The following is a 17,565-nucleotide window of genomic DNA, read 5'->3' as shown; positions in this document are numbered from 1 at the left end:
CTGGATTGGGGAGCCTAACCTAGTTATAAAAGATTGCTGGTTCTGGCTCCATATCCTCTATTTCTAAGAGTCTTTACTACCTTCACCTTCTCAGGTTTCAGGGAGTTTTCACTGTGCTACTTTTCTACATTTCCCTCCTAATACCCCCCAATCACAGTCATCTCTCCCCATACCTTCTACCGCTATCCCTTCCTGCTCCATTTAAGCCATCCTGTTCCTGTATCCTCTCAACCCCAGTTCACCTGCAAAATCTATTTTATTTCCCCTTCCCAGGGATGCCCATGTGCACCACCCCCAGATCCCTCTGTGTAACTTAGCCTATCTGGGTCTGTGGATTGTAGTGTGATTATCCCTTATTCAAAAACTAATATCCACATAGAAGTGCACTATTGGTGTTCTGTTTAAGAAATTTTCTCCAGTATCAACACGTTCAAGGCTATTCCCTACTTTATCTTCTAGAAGGTTCAGTGTGTCTGATTTTATATTCAGGTCTTTGATCCATTTTAACTTGAGTTTTGTGTAGAGTATTAAATATGGATTTATTTGCATTCTTTTACATGCAGACACAGACATCCAGTTAGACCTGGACCATTTGTGAGAAATGCTTTCTTTTTTCCATTGCCTATTTCTGGCTTCCTCTATTTTTTTAGGGGAAGTGGGTGCTTTTTAATTTGTTTTTGTTTTACTTGTTTTTGAGATACAGGTTTCTCTGCATAGCCCTGGCTATCCTGAAACTTGTTCTGTTGGCCAACCTGGCCGTAAATGCAGAGATTTGTCTGCCTTTCCTCCCAAGTGATGGTATTAAAGTTATATATAATTGCTGCCCTGCTCTGGCTTCTTTATCAAAAATCAAGTGTACATAGCATAGGATGTGGGTTCATGTTTAGATTTTCAATTCTATATCAATGATCCTTGTGTTTGTTTTTATACCAATGCCATGCAGTTTTTATTACTATAACTCTGTGGTAAATCTTAAAATCTATGACAGTTATAATAGTATTATTTAGGATTATTTTAGATATCTTTTTTATTTTGTTTTTGTTTTCATATGAGATTGAGTATTGTTCTTTCAAGATCTATGAAGAATTGTGTTTGATTTTTTAATGGAAATTTATATTGAATCTGTAGACTTCTTATTGTAAGATGGCTATTTTTACTTTATTAATTCTATTGATCCATGAATAAGAAAGATCTTTCCATCTTCTCATATCTTCTTCATTTTTTTTTAAAGACTTGAAGTTTTTGTCATACAAATATTATACATTTTCGGGTAACGTTACCCCAAGACATTTACTGTGGCTATTGTGAAGGATATTCTTTCTCTGACTTCTTTCACAGTCCATTTGCCCTTTAAAAAATTGAGTTAATTTTGTATCCAGTCACTTCACTGAAGTTGTTTATCAATTGTAAGAATTTCCTGGTAGACTTTTTGGGGGTCACTGATGTATATTATATCAACTGCAAATAAAAATAACTTGACTTCTTTCTTTCTAATTTGTATCCCCTTGATCACCTTTGGTTGTCTTATTATTCTAGCTAGAGCTTCAAGTACTATATTGAGTAGCTACAGAGAGAGTGAACAACCATTTCTTGTTCCTGATTTTAGAGGAATTGTTCTGAGTTTCTTCAACTTAATTTGATGTGGCCTATAAGCTTATTTTAAATTCAGATTATAATGCAGAGGCACATCCCCTCTCTCCTAGTCTTCTTAGGCATCTATTTATATGATCACATGTTTTTTTTCTTTCAATTTGTTTATATGGTGGATTACATTGACTGATTTTTCTCTTTGCTATTCTGACTGGAGTGGTATAAAAATCTCAAAATATTTTTGTGTTATATTTCCCTGGTGGCTAACAATGTCCAAATTGTTTTCAATGGGTCTGAAATATCTGTATTTTATGTTTTAGGAATTCTGTTTAGTTCTATGCTCCCCTTAAAATCAGTTTCCTTGTTTTCTTGATGTCTATTTTTATTGTTTTAATTCTTCACATATTCTAGATAATAACTCTTTGGCAATTATATACCTGGTAAAAAGTTCTTTCAATTCTCTAATGAAGTTTCTTTACTAAAGCAATGATGTCCTTTGATGAACTGAAATTTTATGGACAATAGAAGCTGTCAAAAGAGGAAAAATAATACCCTATCATAGGCATCTGTGAATCCTGCAAGCTACAAAAATGATTGGTCTCATAAGACTTGTCTATGAGAGGCAGAATGTCATAGGATTAACCAACCATTTTTGATAGATTTATGGCTCGTTCCACAAGTTGAAATGCATTTCTATCTCTAATATTGTGGTCTAGAACCTATAAAGGTCATTGGCCCTAAGGGAAAACTAGCTGCTATTCTATTATTTAGCTAAATGGGCACAGTATAAAATCAACTCCTATTGACTTATTGCTTTAACCATAAGTTAATACATTTCCCAATCCTCATGATTCTCTCTGCTTTTAATAGATGGTGATTGACACAAATAATTACAACTTACCAATGTACAGAGAATAAGAGTCTGAGGAATGCGCAGCCCAAGTGTGTCATTAATATGACACCCATTTATTCCATGTCTCAGAGATTATTGTGTAAGGGAGGGGCAGAAAGATTGTAGCAATAGGAGACAGTGGATGGCTACTAAGAAACAATGTTTTTCAGTCATAGCAGAAGACATATGTGTTCACAGCAGTGGGAAAGCATTCATAATACATGTCTGTAGTCTTGAAAAAGCCCAGTGGTGGAGGACATAAAGTTTCACGGCTTGCTAAGAAGGTATTGGCAATTAATTATTAGCTGTTGAAAGCACAGGATTAATTTTCTTTAAGGGTGTAGCTTCTGCTGTGTTGACCATGCTCCAGTGGAAGAAAAGAGGACACAAGTTTGGGTGAGCAAGGAAGTAGTGGAGGTGGCTCTGGGCAGAGTAAGGGGATGTGGAAAATATAAAAATTCTATAGTCTAAAGATAACAAATAAGACAAAACCTTAACCTTGATCATTTAATACAGGTAATGTTATCTCATCACTGTTTCATATACTGAAGCATTTGTAATAAGAGTTGCAGGAATATTAAACTTTATTGCACTTGAGTTTTGTCAAGTAGAGATCCACTAGGCCAATATATTAAGGTATTTTTTGAGGAGATACTCCCTGCAGTTCCTTTGTAAAAGCAAACCAAATATTCTCTTAAATGAGAAGTAAGTTCTAAGCGAACTAAAATATTTCCCATCTAACCCTTTCAATGGAACCTTTAAAGATGATTTTTCTACCCGATCTTTTGCTTTCTGTGAGTTTCTACTCATCCTTTGTGGTTGACACAGTTTCACTATGGGTTCCCTAAATTGTGCTTTGACGTGTTGTGGATTCATCCCATTCAGTTGCCTCGTTGGGCAGCCTTTTAAACAGCTGTGCTTCATAACTCTTTCATTTGTCCAGAGAATACTAAGTGGGAGCCTGCTGGCATGCCACTGCCAAAGAAAATTAGATGCTGTGATTCCTGTGCAGTGCCCCAATTACGGCCAAGAACAGCTCTTACCAAGTTGCTCATGCCCTGAGAGTGGGCACCATACGATTCTGCTGGAAAATAGTTGTTCACAGGAATGGTGCTCACCTATGACGAATTTTTAAAGCGTTTCAACCAAAAACTTCAATTTCATATAAATGCCTAAATTTTTTATGTTAGATTCATAAAATATTAAATAAGTTTTTAGGTGTGACAGTTGTTAAATATTGGATGAATCTAACTAGGAACTGAGCATAAACTTTGTCATTGAGTTGGATCTTTACATATATTTAGGACATCTTTGTATAAAATGGAGTGAACTCATGTCTACATAAAGAAAATTTATATATTTGGGCAACATACATTGTAATGCTTGTAAGTACAACAAATTGATTAAATAATAAACTTAATAAATACATACATCACATTTGGGTACAAAGATATAATTTATATGTATTATATATACATACATTATTATGTACATGTTTAGGTTTTAAATTTTATATAGGTACTCTGTTATCATCTTAATGACTAAATAATTTATTTGTTATTAATTTCTTGAAATTCACCATCAATTCAAGTTTACTTTGAGATGGCTGCTGATTAGTTTTTCAGGCATTGATCATGGATACCAGTATGTATCTTGCCCATGTTATGTAAGTACTCTACTGCTGAGCCTTTTGCTAGTCCTATTGATTTCTTTTTCTTTAAATTTTGCTTGTTTCTGTTTCTTGGTTGTTTTATTTGAATGAAGTACAATTAGTAGTTAACAATTACATAGTATCTCCCCATGAATTATGGTAGTGGTCTTTACGTGTATTTTATTCTTCTTGCAAGGTTTTGCATTTTCTATTAATTCTGTTTCATAGATTGAAAAGTAAAGATTGAAAATGTTAAGTAACTGGTGCTAAATACAGTAAAATGAGCTTGAAATTCAGAGCCATAACCTATAGCCTGCTGCCTACCACTGTGACCCCTTACTCTACAGTGCATAGCAAACTTTGGTACAGAGACATTTTCTGATAAGCCTTCAAGCTGACCTCATTGCAGGAAGAGACTTTGATCTCAGTTCTTTAGGTACATAACTGCCCAATGTGTTCTGATCTACACTGAATTCAGTTTTTCTAAATTTAGTATGCTATCTCTCTGTCCAACTTTCCATCCCAATGCACTTAAATATCATTAATCCTTTACTAGCGTACTCATAGCTAATTTCTGACTTGAGAGACTTAATGCCCTCAAAAGTTTTATTCCAGAACTGCTGCTGTTAGTGCCAGAATTCCAAAACCAGCAATCATAATTCTTTTGAGCATTCTTATTTAATGTAGATATAAAACTTTTTAAGATATAAAACTATGGATTTAAAGAAAGACACTTTCCACAGCAATACACATATATTAGACTTAAGATTTTCTTCCATATTGTATGTGTACTTTGCCCCATTATCTAGACTGAATAATCTGAGTAAAGATTATACTCCCTAATTCCTTTTTAGCTCTATAGACTTTAGTTAAACATTATCACAATAAAATATACCCTGAAGTATTTGATTGATTGAAATGAAAATGGTTCTCAGTCACATCAGAGTCAGGCTGGTGCTGCAGACACATGATTGCCCTACTTGTTATGCCAATAAGATTGACATTAAACTTTGCAAGCATGTACATGAGTGGTTTAGAATAATTCCCAGTGTAACTCGAGTCTGATGACATTTGGTACTACTGCATTTTCCAGAAACTCATGGAAAATGTCAATTCTTCCCTGTGGCACTTTTGCCAATTTCAACTAAAGTGAAAATTGGTTGTTACTCAGAAAACAAACTAATTTCTTCTAGAAAAACACATCTGGTAATGATCAAAGTTATTTGTGTTGAAAACTCATATACCCCCAAAGTGATATAATGCTAAAAATATGACTGTTTGAATATAAGTCCATCTCCAGGTTGTGTCAGTGCTTTGACCAATGGAAAAAAAAAAATCACTTAACCTTTTCAAGTATAGATTAAAAGTGGCTATAATCCTACCTACTCAAGAAAACAAAAACAAATAAATAAAAAACTGCCTTATAAATCCTTCTTTTCTTATTCATCACTTTCAACTTATTTTACATACCAACGACAGTTTTCCTCCCTCCTCTTGTTAACTCCCCTGCCTCCCTTCTACCTTCTACCCCACCCATCTACTCCTCCTCCGTCTTTATTTAGATGGGTTGAGGACTGCCACAGGAATCAACAAAGCCATGGCATATCATGTTGAGGCAGGACCAAGCTCCTTTCCCTGCATCATGGGGGAACAAGTCATCCCACTATAGGGAATAGGATCCAAAGAGCCAGCTCACGCATCAGGGACACATCTTGGTTCCACTGCTAGAAACAGCACAAAAGACTAAGTTACACAATTGCCACCCACATGCAGATGGCATAGGTCGGTCTTATGCCTGCTCTCTAGCAGTTCATGAGAACCCATAAGCTCAGGTCAGCTGTCTCTGTGGCTTTTCCTGTTATTATCTTGCCCCAACCTTGCCCATATAACATCCCCCATCTCTCTTCAACTGAACTCCGGGAGTTTGGCCAAGTGCTTGGCTATGGATCTCTGGCTTTACTTTATCCACCGCCCCCCCCCCCCCCCGTTTTCATTTCCCTAACAGAACCATCCTGATCCCTCATGTTCCCATTCCTCATCTGCTCCCCTCTACTTCCACCCATTTTCCATTTACCAAGGACATCTCATCTATTTCTTCTTTCTTCCAAGAACCATGTGTCCCTCTTAGGGTCCTCCTTGTTACCTAGCTTCTCTGGACTGAAGATTGTAGCTTGGTTATCCTTTATTTTACATATAATATCTACTTATCAGTAAATACATTCCATGCTTGTCTTTTTTGGTCTGGGTTACCTCAAACAGGATGATATTTTCTACTTTCATCCATGTGCCTTCAAACTTCATGATGTTAGTGTTTTTATTTCCTTGCTGAGTAATATTTCATCGTGGAGATATACCATATTCTCTATCCATTCTTTGCTTTATCCATTTGTCGACTGAGGGGTATCTAGGTTTTCCCCAAGTTCTGGCTATTATGGATAATGCAGCTATCAGCATAGTTGAACAAATGCCTTCTGGCATGGTGGATCGGCCTTTGGCTATATCCCCAAGAGTGATAACACTGGGTCTTAAAGTAGATTGATCCCCAGTTTTCTGAGAAACCATCATACTGATTTCCCAGGTGGCTGTAAAAGTTTGCACTTCCACCAGCAGTGGAGGAGTGTTCCCCTGACTCCACATCCTCTCCCACATAGGTTGTCATTAGTGTTTCTGAACTTGAATATTCTGATCAGGTGTAATATGGTATTTCGGAGTCATTTTGGTTCTCATTTTCCTTAATGTTAAGAATGTTGAACAATTCTTTTAGTGTATCTTGGTAATTGGCTATTCTTCTGCTGAGAATTTTCTGTTTAAGTCTGTACCCCATATTTAATGGAATTATTTGGAACTTTGATGTCTAATTTCTTATGTTCTTTATATATTTTGGATATCAGTTCTCTGTCAGATGTGGGATTGGTGAAATCTTTTCCTATTCTGTAAGCGGCTGTTTTGTTCCTTTGACAGTGTCCTTTGTCTTCCAGGAGCTTTTTAGCTTTCAGGAGGTTATTAGTTATCAATTTCATTGTCTGTGCTGCTCGTGTTCTATTGGCGAAGTAGTTTCCTGTGTCAATGTGTTCAAGGTTACTTCTGACTTTCTCTTCTATCAACTTCCATGTAATCAGTTTATGTTGAGGTCTTTGATACACTTGGACTTGAGTTTTGTGCACCATGATGGATATGGATCTATTTGCATTCTTCTCCATGCCATCATCCAGTTATAGCTGCAACATTTGTTGAAGATGCTTTCTTTTTCCATTGTATATTTTTGCTTCTTTTTCAAAAATGAGGTGTTCATAGGTGTGTGGCTGTATATCAGTGTTTTCCGTTCAATTCCATGGTTACACTTGTCTGTTTTTATGCCAATACCAAACTGTTTTAATTACTATGGCTTCATGGTAGAGCTTGAAGTCAGAGATAGTGACATCTCAAGAAGTTCCTTAATTATACAGGATATTTTTATTTTAGCTATCCTATCCTGGGTATTTTGTTTTTCTATATGAAGTTGAGTATTGTTCTATTGATGCCTGCAAAGAATTGTGTTCGAATTTTTGGTTAGTTTGCATAAGTATTTTTCTATCTTCTTAGTTTTTGCAAAGAACTAACTCTTTGTTTCATTGATTATTTGTACTGTTCTCTTTGTTTAAATTTTATTGATTTCAGACTTGAGTTTATTTCCTGTTGCCTACAGCTCCTTGGCGAGTTTGCTTCTTTTTGTCCTAGAGCTTTCAGGTGTGCTGTTAAGCTACTGTGTGAAATTTCCCCAAATTCTTTATGTGGGCACTTAACACTATGAACTTTCCTCCTAGCACTGCTTTCATTGTGTTCCATAATGATAGGTTGTAGATTTATTTTTATTGAATTCTCAGAAGTCTTTCATGTTTTTCTTTATTTCTTCCTTGATCCTGTGTTGATTCAATTGTGAGTTGTTCGGTTACCATGAATTTGTAGGCTTTCTGTAGTTTGAGTTGTTGTTGAACTCTAACTTTAACCCATGGTGATCCAATAATATATTGGGGCTTATTCCATTTTTTTGTATATGTTGAGATTTGCTTTCTTACTGAGTATTTGGTCAATTTTAGAGAAGAAGGTATATTCTTTTGTGTTTGGGTGAAATGTTCTGCAGTTGTCTACTGTGTCTATATGTCTCCTATGTCATAGCACCTGTTAGTTCTCTTGTTTTTCTGTTAAATTTCTGTCTGGCTGACCTGTTCATTGGGGAGAGTGGGGTTTTGAAGTCTCCCACTATTAATGTGTGGGGTTTAACATGTGATTTAAGCTTTAGGAATGATTCTTTTACAAATGTGCATGACTTTATATTTCAGGAATAGATGCTCAGAATTGAGACTTTATAGATTTTTCCTTTGATAAATGTGAACTATCCTTCTACATATCTTTGTATTAATTTTAGTTTGAAATATATTTCTTTAAATATTAGGATAGCTACACTAACTTTCTTTTTAGAACCATTTAATTCGAAAATCTTTTCCCGGACCTTTACTCTGACATAATGTCTGTCTTTGAATTTGAGTCATGTTTGTTATATGTAGAAGGATGGATCCTGTTTTGGTTTCGGGCTGTGGGGTAATGCTCTTTTACATTGTAAAGATTTGCCACTCATATTAGTTTAATAAAATGCTGAATCTTCAGTAGCTAGCCAGGAAGTATAGGCAAGGTTAACAGACTAAGAGAATTCTGAGAAGAGGAAAGGCAGTGAGTTAGACACCAGACGGATGCAAAGGAAGCAAGATGAGAATGTCTTACTGAGAAAAGGTAACAAGCCACTTCGTTAAACATAGACAAGAATTTTAGCTTAATTTAAGTTGTATAAGCTAGTTAAAAGGCCAAATAGATTGTAATTAATGTAAGCTTTTGTGTGTTTTTTGGGGACTGAATAGCTACAGGTCCAGGTGGAAGAGAAAATTCTATCTACAAGTATCCATTATGTCATTATATTGGTGAACTGAGCCCATTAATATAAGAGTTGTTAGTCACCAGTGATTGTTAATTCCTGCTACATTTCTATTTTGGTGTTGGTTATGGTAATGGGAATGTTTGACTTCTTTGGATTTTACTGTTATAAGTTTTTCTATTGCCTATGTATTTGGAGATTTAACTGAGTTCCTTGGGTTGGAGTTTTCCATCTAGTACTTTCTGTAGTGCAGATTTCTGGGTAGGTATTTTTTTTTTAATCTGGTCATAAAATATCTTGCTTTCTCCTTGTAGGTTGATTGAAAGTTTTGATGATTATAGCAGTCTGGGCGGGCATCTATTGTCTCTTAGTGTATATATAGGACCTTCTGGCTTTCAGAATCTCCATAAAGAAATATAAATGGGTCCTTGTGAATGTGAAATGTTCTGTAAAATAAAGGACACCATTTGAGCAAAGTGACAGTCCAAAGAATGGGGAAAAACATTTAGCATCTATACATTTGATAGAGGATTAGTATCTTGGTTACACAAATAAGTAAAAGAAAGAAAGGAAGGAAGAAGAAAGAAAGAAAGAAAGAAAAGAAAGGAGGGAAGAAAGAAAAAGTAAAGAATGAACTGCACATCCAGAAATCAACCCAATTAAAACTGAGGCATACATAAGAGATCTTTAAAGTAAAATGCAAATTTGTGAGATAGACTATAAAAATATTCAACATCCTCAGTCATCAGGGAAATGGGATTTAAAGCTACTTTGAGATTTTACCATTCCACAGAGACAATGATCATTGTTAACAGAACAAATGATAGATGATGTGTGTATGTGTTGGGGAAGGGAAACTCTTATTCATTGGTGGTGAGAGTGCAATCAGGTGTAGCCACTATGGAAATCTTCAACAAGATAAAACTATATTATTATTAGGCATATATCCATAAATCTATATTTTACTATAGGGATACTTGCTCATCCTAGAAGCCCATTGACTAATGAATAGATTAAAATGGAGTTTCCACAATATAGAATATTATTCACCTGCTGTGAAAAATGAAATTATGAAATGTGTTGTAAGAATATGGATGAAGGATGGAGTTCTGGGAGGAGACTTCTGAATGCTTGTGAGAAAACTACAAGAAAACAAAACATGTGTCTTGTGATGTCATTTTGTTAAGAGCACAGGATTGTCTTTGAAATGTGTTTTTGTGCCCCTTTTGGGTATATCACATAGGAGTGAGTTTACTTTAGCTGTTGTTACTCAGATGCTTCTATAAAAAAAATTGGCATGAGTGATTAGTCCTTGTAATTGAACAACTTACTCATATGATTCTTAACGCTCAGAGTATAAATTATCTGATGCTATGAATAAAGTTGGCTATTGCATAAAATTTAGTCCGCCACTGCTCCAGGTTCATGCTGCCAACTGGACTGACAAACCTGCAAGTACATGGATATATAGAGAGACAAATCTTGAGGGAGGTAACTAAGAAATAGGAAGACAAATTGAATGTTTTATCTTACATATAGAAGCTAAGTTTTAAACTTTATCTGTGCTTCATTTAGGCTATCTATAGAGGTTAGATAGCTTGTAAGGTAAACTTTATATGTGCTTCACTTAGGCTATCTATAGAGGTTAGAGAACTAATAAGGGACTGTGGTGGAGTGCATCTTCAAATGAAGAGGAAACAGGTGCAATTTTATAAAGACATAGTTAATGGGGAAATAGAAAAGGGGTTTAGAAGAAGGAAAGTCAAGACTACATGGAGGAATTACTAGCACAAAAGTTTCTTTAAAGCTATATGGAAATCTACTGCTCTAGAAATTTCCAAAGATATATAGAAAGATATTTAAATGAAGTTACCATATACTAAGGAAGACAATGTACTATCTGAAAACCATATTCAACCAAGGAAATACCTCAGAACCAATAATGGTTTACATTTTTTTGAATCATTGGCCATAGGGCTGTCAAAGACCTTCAGTTGATGGTACTGTTGATTATCTTCTACAACATGATGATAAGGTTCTATTGCTGAAGACATCACTTACTATGTCATTGAACATGGTGAAATCAAGCTGGTATGATGCCAAACTAGAAGCTTTCCCACTCCTGATTACTATAATGTTGGAAAATACTACACATGCAGCTAAAGGAGAAAATTAATTAACACTCTTACTCAGATAGGAGCCTTGTGACATACAACAGTTTCCTGAATGCAGCATATACTGATACAATAGTAGTACAAACGTTGTAGCAGTAACCAACCACTTTTTAACTACCTAAGGCCAACATCAAGAAGTGGAACTCATATCTAACAATGTTAATGAGGCCAAGAACCTGGGACCTGATAGTTCATGGGACCTACGACTAGTCTGCTAAATGAACACACCAATAAACTTATTCTTGATTGTATATTGTTACTAGTAAGTGAGTGCCTTATTCAATTTTGTAGTATACAGCAGTTAACACAGAGAACTACACAAGACTGTGTGGAGAGTACTCTCACTGACTTTGGAGCACGCAGCTCTAAATGAAATGTTTTTTTTTTTTACACCATCCATCAATCCTCAGAGATTTCTGTAGAAAAGTAGTTGGTCAGACTATAAGAACCATAGTTTGTGAATGACTCCAAGTAAACAGTGTATTCCAATACAACAGGAATGATATGAATATGAACTCACAGAGGTGTTGAGAGCATTCACAAGTTCAAGACAGACGAATTATCATGGAGAAGGAAAAGTCCCTTAACACAAAGTCCCACAACTAACCAAGAGGCTAATTATAATTGATACTATTGAGAACAAGAAAATCAGTTTTCTCCAATGGAGTATCACTAGATATATCAACGTCAGTCCATGGCAGGCCTCAAACTCAACAGTAGTAACAAACAGTGGAATAAAAGTTTCTTGTGTGTGCTTTCTTGTGTTATGATTTGTTTTGTCATTTTTGCTTTTGTTTTGTTGGATGGGGCTCTTTTCTTTCTTTTGAGAAAGAATAAGAGCATGAGGTTGGGTGAGTAAGGAGGTGGCGAAAATCTGGGAGGTTATGGAGAAGGGGAGAGAATATGATGAAAATATACTAATTAAAATGCTTTAGATGTGAGAAACAAAAGAAAATAAAGCAAAAGAAAATAAATTTGAAATTAATTTTCTTTTTATTGTAAGTATTTAATAGCCACAAGGACAATGCCCACCGATACAGACATTACTCCACCCAATGTATCAATTTGTGACAAAGCAGTGTTTTCCTTCTTTTTTTTCTTTATTTGGTTTTTCGAGACAGGGTTTCTCTGTAGCTTTGGTGCTCGTCCTGGAACGAGCTCTTGTAGACCATGCTGGCCTCGAACTCACAGAGATCCGCCTGCCTCTGCCTCCCGAGTGCTGGGATTAAAGGCGTGCGCCACCACAGCCTGGCATGTGTTTTCCTTCTTTATGGAAATACAAGTACAGTGAAAATGCCTAGTGGTATCTTAACAGTATCATGAGAACAGTGTTGCCATGTGGGCCCCTCTCAAAGCCTTTTTCCTTTTATCTCTAATACAGACTGTGAGCGCCACTTCATTAGAAAAAGGCAAGAAGAATCTGTGCTAATAAATCTCACTCCCACACTTCTTAGTGCTGAACAGTGCTCTGTTATATGATATGAACACACATCTTGTTTATTTGTTCCTCTGTTGATGGTTTTCAGACAGTTACCAGTTTAAAGAATGTACTCATATTACTGCTGTAAGTCTCCTGTGTAAAAAAAAATTATTCTTCCTGAGTAAACTTCTAGAGATTAAATTTTTGGTAAATTAAACCCAGGTTAAACTTAATGAGGAACTTCTTCACCATCACATAATTTAAGTTCTTGATATAGGCAGTCCTTCTGTATGCGTGCTGTTTTTATTGGATAATTAATAAAGAAGCTATTTGAGCGTTGATAGAGCATAGTAGAGCTAGGTGGGAAACCTACACTGATTGCTGGGAGAAAGAAGGTGATGTCAGTGAGGCTCCATGTAGCTGTCATCAAAGGAGACAAATGCCTAAGTACTTTACCAGTAAACCACAAGTTTCATGGTAAAATAATGGAAATGGGTTAATTTAAGAAATAAGAATTAGTTAGAGATACACTTAAGCTATTGGCCAAGCAATGTTTTAAATTCTATTGTTTCTGGGTATCTGGGAATGAACAAGAAGCCTCTGTCTACAAGATCTTATGAGCAACATATCAAAATCGTAGTGTAATAGAACATAACAAGCATGGTCAGAGGTGGGAACAGAGGGCACAGACACCAAAGAACCAATTTGGAAGTAGCTTGTGGCAGTTTCCTGCTTTATATTCAGATTGTAGCAAATTTTCTTAACTCTGGCCTTGTATTTTAATTTATCATACACCAATAAAAGAGCCAATTTAATTTTAAGTCGGTGTAAACAAATAAAGCAAAGCTAAATGATTACACTGTAGGCAATATTGAAATGCATCCCACCTGGTAAAGTCCAGTATCAATCAGCACAGGTACTTATTGTGTTGCTGTGTTTTAAAGGCAGAAATATAATTAATTTTATGATTGCACTGCAAGCTGAAACCAGTTTTTTAGGGTGCTGCCTCAAATAAGAAAGTGCAGGGAATCAATAGAGATATCACATTCTTTTTATATGTGCTTATTTGAACTTAAACACAAGAAAATGAATACAGGCATAATGCCATCTAAAGAAATGTGCTTCCTTCCCTCTGAGGCAAGAAGGTATGGGCACGTGTTTACCAAGTAGATAAGTATGCTTGTCCTTGATGATTTCAATTCTGATTGAATTTTTGCTATTTGAAAACTGTCCACATATTTTCAGTACATGATTGAAGTGGAATACGTCAGATGGGGGGAAGCCGAATCAAATAATCCTACCTTAGCTCAGAATAGGGTATACTAAGGTATATCTTAGTATACCTTATTTTAATAAAATATCTTTTATTAAAAGAGAAATTCACGGATTACGATGAGGAATTGGGAACAGGGTCCGACATCCATGTTTGGCCCTCAGGAAGAAAAGCAGTTTAGCGGGCACTCCCACTGGATTTTGGGCTTTTTGGTGCCCAAAAGCCACGCTCCACCTGGCCCAGCCTTAAAAGGCTATTGACTGAAGGAGGTTCCCCATTATATCATATGACAATTCAATTACAAAAGCAAAAAAAAAAAAAATAGTATTGCAGGCTAAGTTAATGACTAACATGTTGGTAGATTAACAAATGCAAGGAAGTTACTTACAGTCTGTGCTGAATGTTGGGTACTTTATCAGTGCCGTAGTACTTTGAGGAGAGCTACAGATATGGTTGTCATCCCTTCTGAGAAAACAAGTTCAAAAGTTTTCTGGCACATAATTTAAGTTTATTTAGGGTGTTATTCTTTTCTCTTTTCTTTTGGTCTACTTGCCAGAAGTTGCAGTCATCTGTAAAAAGAAAACACCAATAAAAAAGAGCCTGCCATAAAAGCTGTGGAGCATTTCCTTGATTGGTGATTGATATGGGAAATTCCAGCCTACTGTGTGTGGTGCTACCCATGGGAAAGTGGTCCCGACCTGGCAGAAGTAGAAGCGGGAGGAGGAAGAGGAAGAAGAAGCAACAGCAGCTGAGTAGACCTTGGTATGCAATCTAGTAAGTGGCATTCCTGCCAGGCCTTTATTTGAGTTCCTGTTGCCAGCTTCCTACCTTGATTCCCTTCCTGACTAAGACATAGTACAGTATGCTGTATATCGTTGCTTCTACTTACAAATATTGCTGTTAGATACATATATGTGAGTATCAGATGATTTATTTATTTTAATTTCCTAGAATGGAAAGCTTTATGATATGGTCTCAGAATAAACATGAAAAGCAACCTTGGAGTATTACCATAGGATAATAGCAAAATTCTGACATAAAATTCCAAATTCCTTCTTACTTCACATAAGTAGAAAAAAAATTGGCAGATACAACTAGAATTGACTTTGTAAGAGTAAAAGAAGATAAACTACATGAAATTGTCAAATAACTAACTACAAATGATAGCTGGAAGAGTAAAAGTTATACTTGTAATGAATAAAAGGTCATCACTGGTCCATTCCTCCAAACATGGGAAGATCTACACAGTTCTTCTCAAGACACCAAATAGATAAAGGAAAAAGAAATACGTCCTATACCACATCAGTTGGTTTCAAAACTTAGATCAAGACATCAAGTTTTTGTCTATAAATAATGACAGAAGCAATTAGCACATAAAAAATTAGAAGTCCTTGTTTTTTACTGCTGAGTAATACGAACATGGGATGTACTCACTCATATTTGGATTCTAGCCATAAATAAAGGACATTGAGCTTATAATTCATGTTCCTAGAGAAGCTAAATAAGGTGAATCCAAAGACAAACACATAGGCATCCTCAGGAATATTAACCTTCATCAGGCGATGAAAGGAGACAGAGACCCACACGGGAGCACCGGACAGAAATCTCAAGGTCCAAATCAGGAACAGAAGGAGACGGAGCACGAGCAAGGAACTCAGGACCACGAGGGGTGCACCCACACACTAAGACAATGGGGATGTTCTATTGGGATCTCACCAAGGCCAGCTGGCCTAGGTCTGAAAAAACATGGGATAAATCCGGACTAGCTGAACATAGCAGACAATGAGGAATACTGAGAATTCAAGAACAATTGCAGTGGGTTTTTGATCCTACTGCACCTACTGGCTTTGTGGGAGCCTAGGCAGTTTGAATGCTCACCTTACGAGACCTGGATAGAGGTGGGCAGTCCTTGGGCTTCCCACAGGTCAGGGAACCCTGATTGCAGTTCGAGCAGATGAGGGAGGGGGACTTGATCGGGGGAGGGGGAGGGAAATGGGAAGCGGTTGTGGGGACGAGGCAGAAATCCTTAATAAATAAATAAATTTAAAAAAAAAATTAAAAGGAACTGTTCATGATGATAAATAACCTTCATGAAAACAGGGAGAAAGAAAATCTAAACAATTTGCCAATTAAATAAAATATCCACAAAATTAGTATCACATTCTCCCACAAATGATTGGAAGCGTTCCAGTAAACAAAATAAGGAAGATGTTTGCTTTTCCCACTGCTATAAAACATTTCATCAGAGATCTCTCCCAAGTAGCTGGAAGGAAAATAAAAATAAAATACTTTAAATTTATGGAAAAAAATGAAATCATTTGTTTTCAGTTGGCATATCCTTATATATAGGTCATACAAACTTCGTTGATAATAACTTAACAGTTTTTTTTCTTTTTTATTTTTTTTTATTGAAAAAAAAAATTTCCACCTCCTCCCTGCCTCCCATTTCCCTCCCCCTCCTCCCATTCCTCTTCCCCTCCCCCACTCCTCTCCCCCTCCTCCCACTCCTCTCCCCCTCCCTATCCAGTCTGAAGAGCAGTCAGGGTTCCCTGCCCTGTGGAAAGTCCAAAATCCTCCCCCCTTTATCCTGGTCTAGGAAGGTAAGCATCCAAATTGGCTAGGCTCCCACAAATAGGAACCTGAAATAGGATGAAAACCCAGTGCCATTGTTTTTGGCTTCTCAGCAGCCCTCATTGTCCGCCATATTCAGAGAATCCAGTTTTATCCCATGCTTTTTCAGTCACAGTCCAGCTGGCCTTGGTGAGTTCCCAATAGATCAGCCCCACTGTCTCCGTGGGTGGGTGCACCCCTTGTGGTCCTGACTTCTTTTCATGTTCTCCCTCCTTCCGCTCCTCATTGGGACCTTGGGAGCTCAGTCCAGAGCTCCAGTGTGGGCCTCTGTCTCTACCTCCATCCATTGCCAGATGAAGGTTCTATGGTGATATGCAAGATGTAAATCAGTATGGCTATAGGATAGGGTCATTTCAGGTTCCCTATCCTCAGCTGCCCCAGGAACTAACTGGGGACATCGACCTGGACACCTGGGAGCCCCTCTAGGTCCAAGTCTCTTGCCAACCCTAAGATGGCTCCCTTAATTAAGATATGTGCTTCCCTGCTCCCCTATCCAACCTTCCTTTATCCCAATCATCCCGTTTCCCCAAGTTCCCCCCATCCTCCCCTTCTCACTTTTCTCTCCCCATCTCCCCTTACCCCATCACACCCCACCTCCAAGATCCCAATTTTTTGCCCGGCAATCTTGTCTACTTCCCATAACCAGGAGGATAGCTATATGTTTTTCTTTGGGTTCACCTTCTTATTTAGCTTCTTTAGAACATCAAATTATAGACTCACTGACCTTTATTTATGGCTAGAAACCAATTATGAGTGAGTACATCCCATGTTCATCTTTTTGGGTCTGGGTTACCTCACTCAGGATAGTGTTTTCTATTTCCATCATTTGCATGCAAAATTTGAGAAATCATTGTTTTTTAACACTGAGTAGTACCCTAATGTGTATATATTCCACACTTCCTTCACCCATTCTTCCATTGAAGGGAATCTAGGTTGTTTCCAGGTTCTGGCTATTACAAATAATGCTGCTATGAACATAGTTGAACAAATGCCCTTGTCATATGATCGGGCATCTCTTGGGTATATTC

This window comes from Microtus oregoni, unplaced genomic scaffold (assembly GCF_018167655.1).
Source record: "Microtus oregoni isolate MIOR12 unplaced genomic scaffold, Mior012 000024F_ref0000369, whole genome shotgun sequence".
NCBI classification, from domain to species: domain Eukaryota; kingdom Metazoa; phylum Chordata; class Mammalia; order Rodentia; family Cricetidae; genus Microtus; species Microtus oregoni.
The sequence above is the reverse complement of the archived record's forward strand: the minus strand, read 5'-3'. Positions refer to the sequence as shown.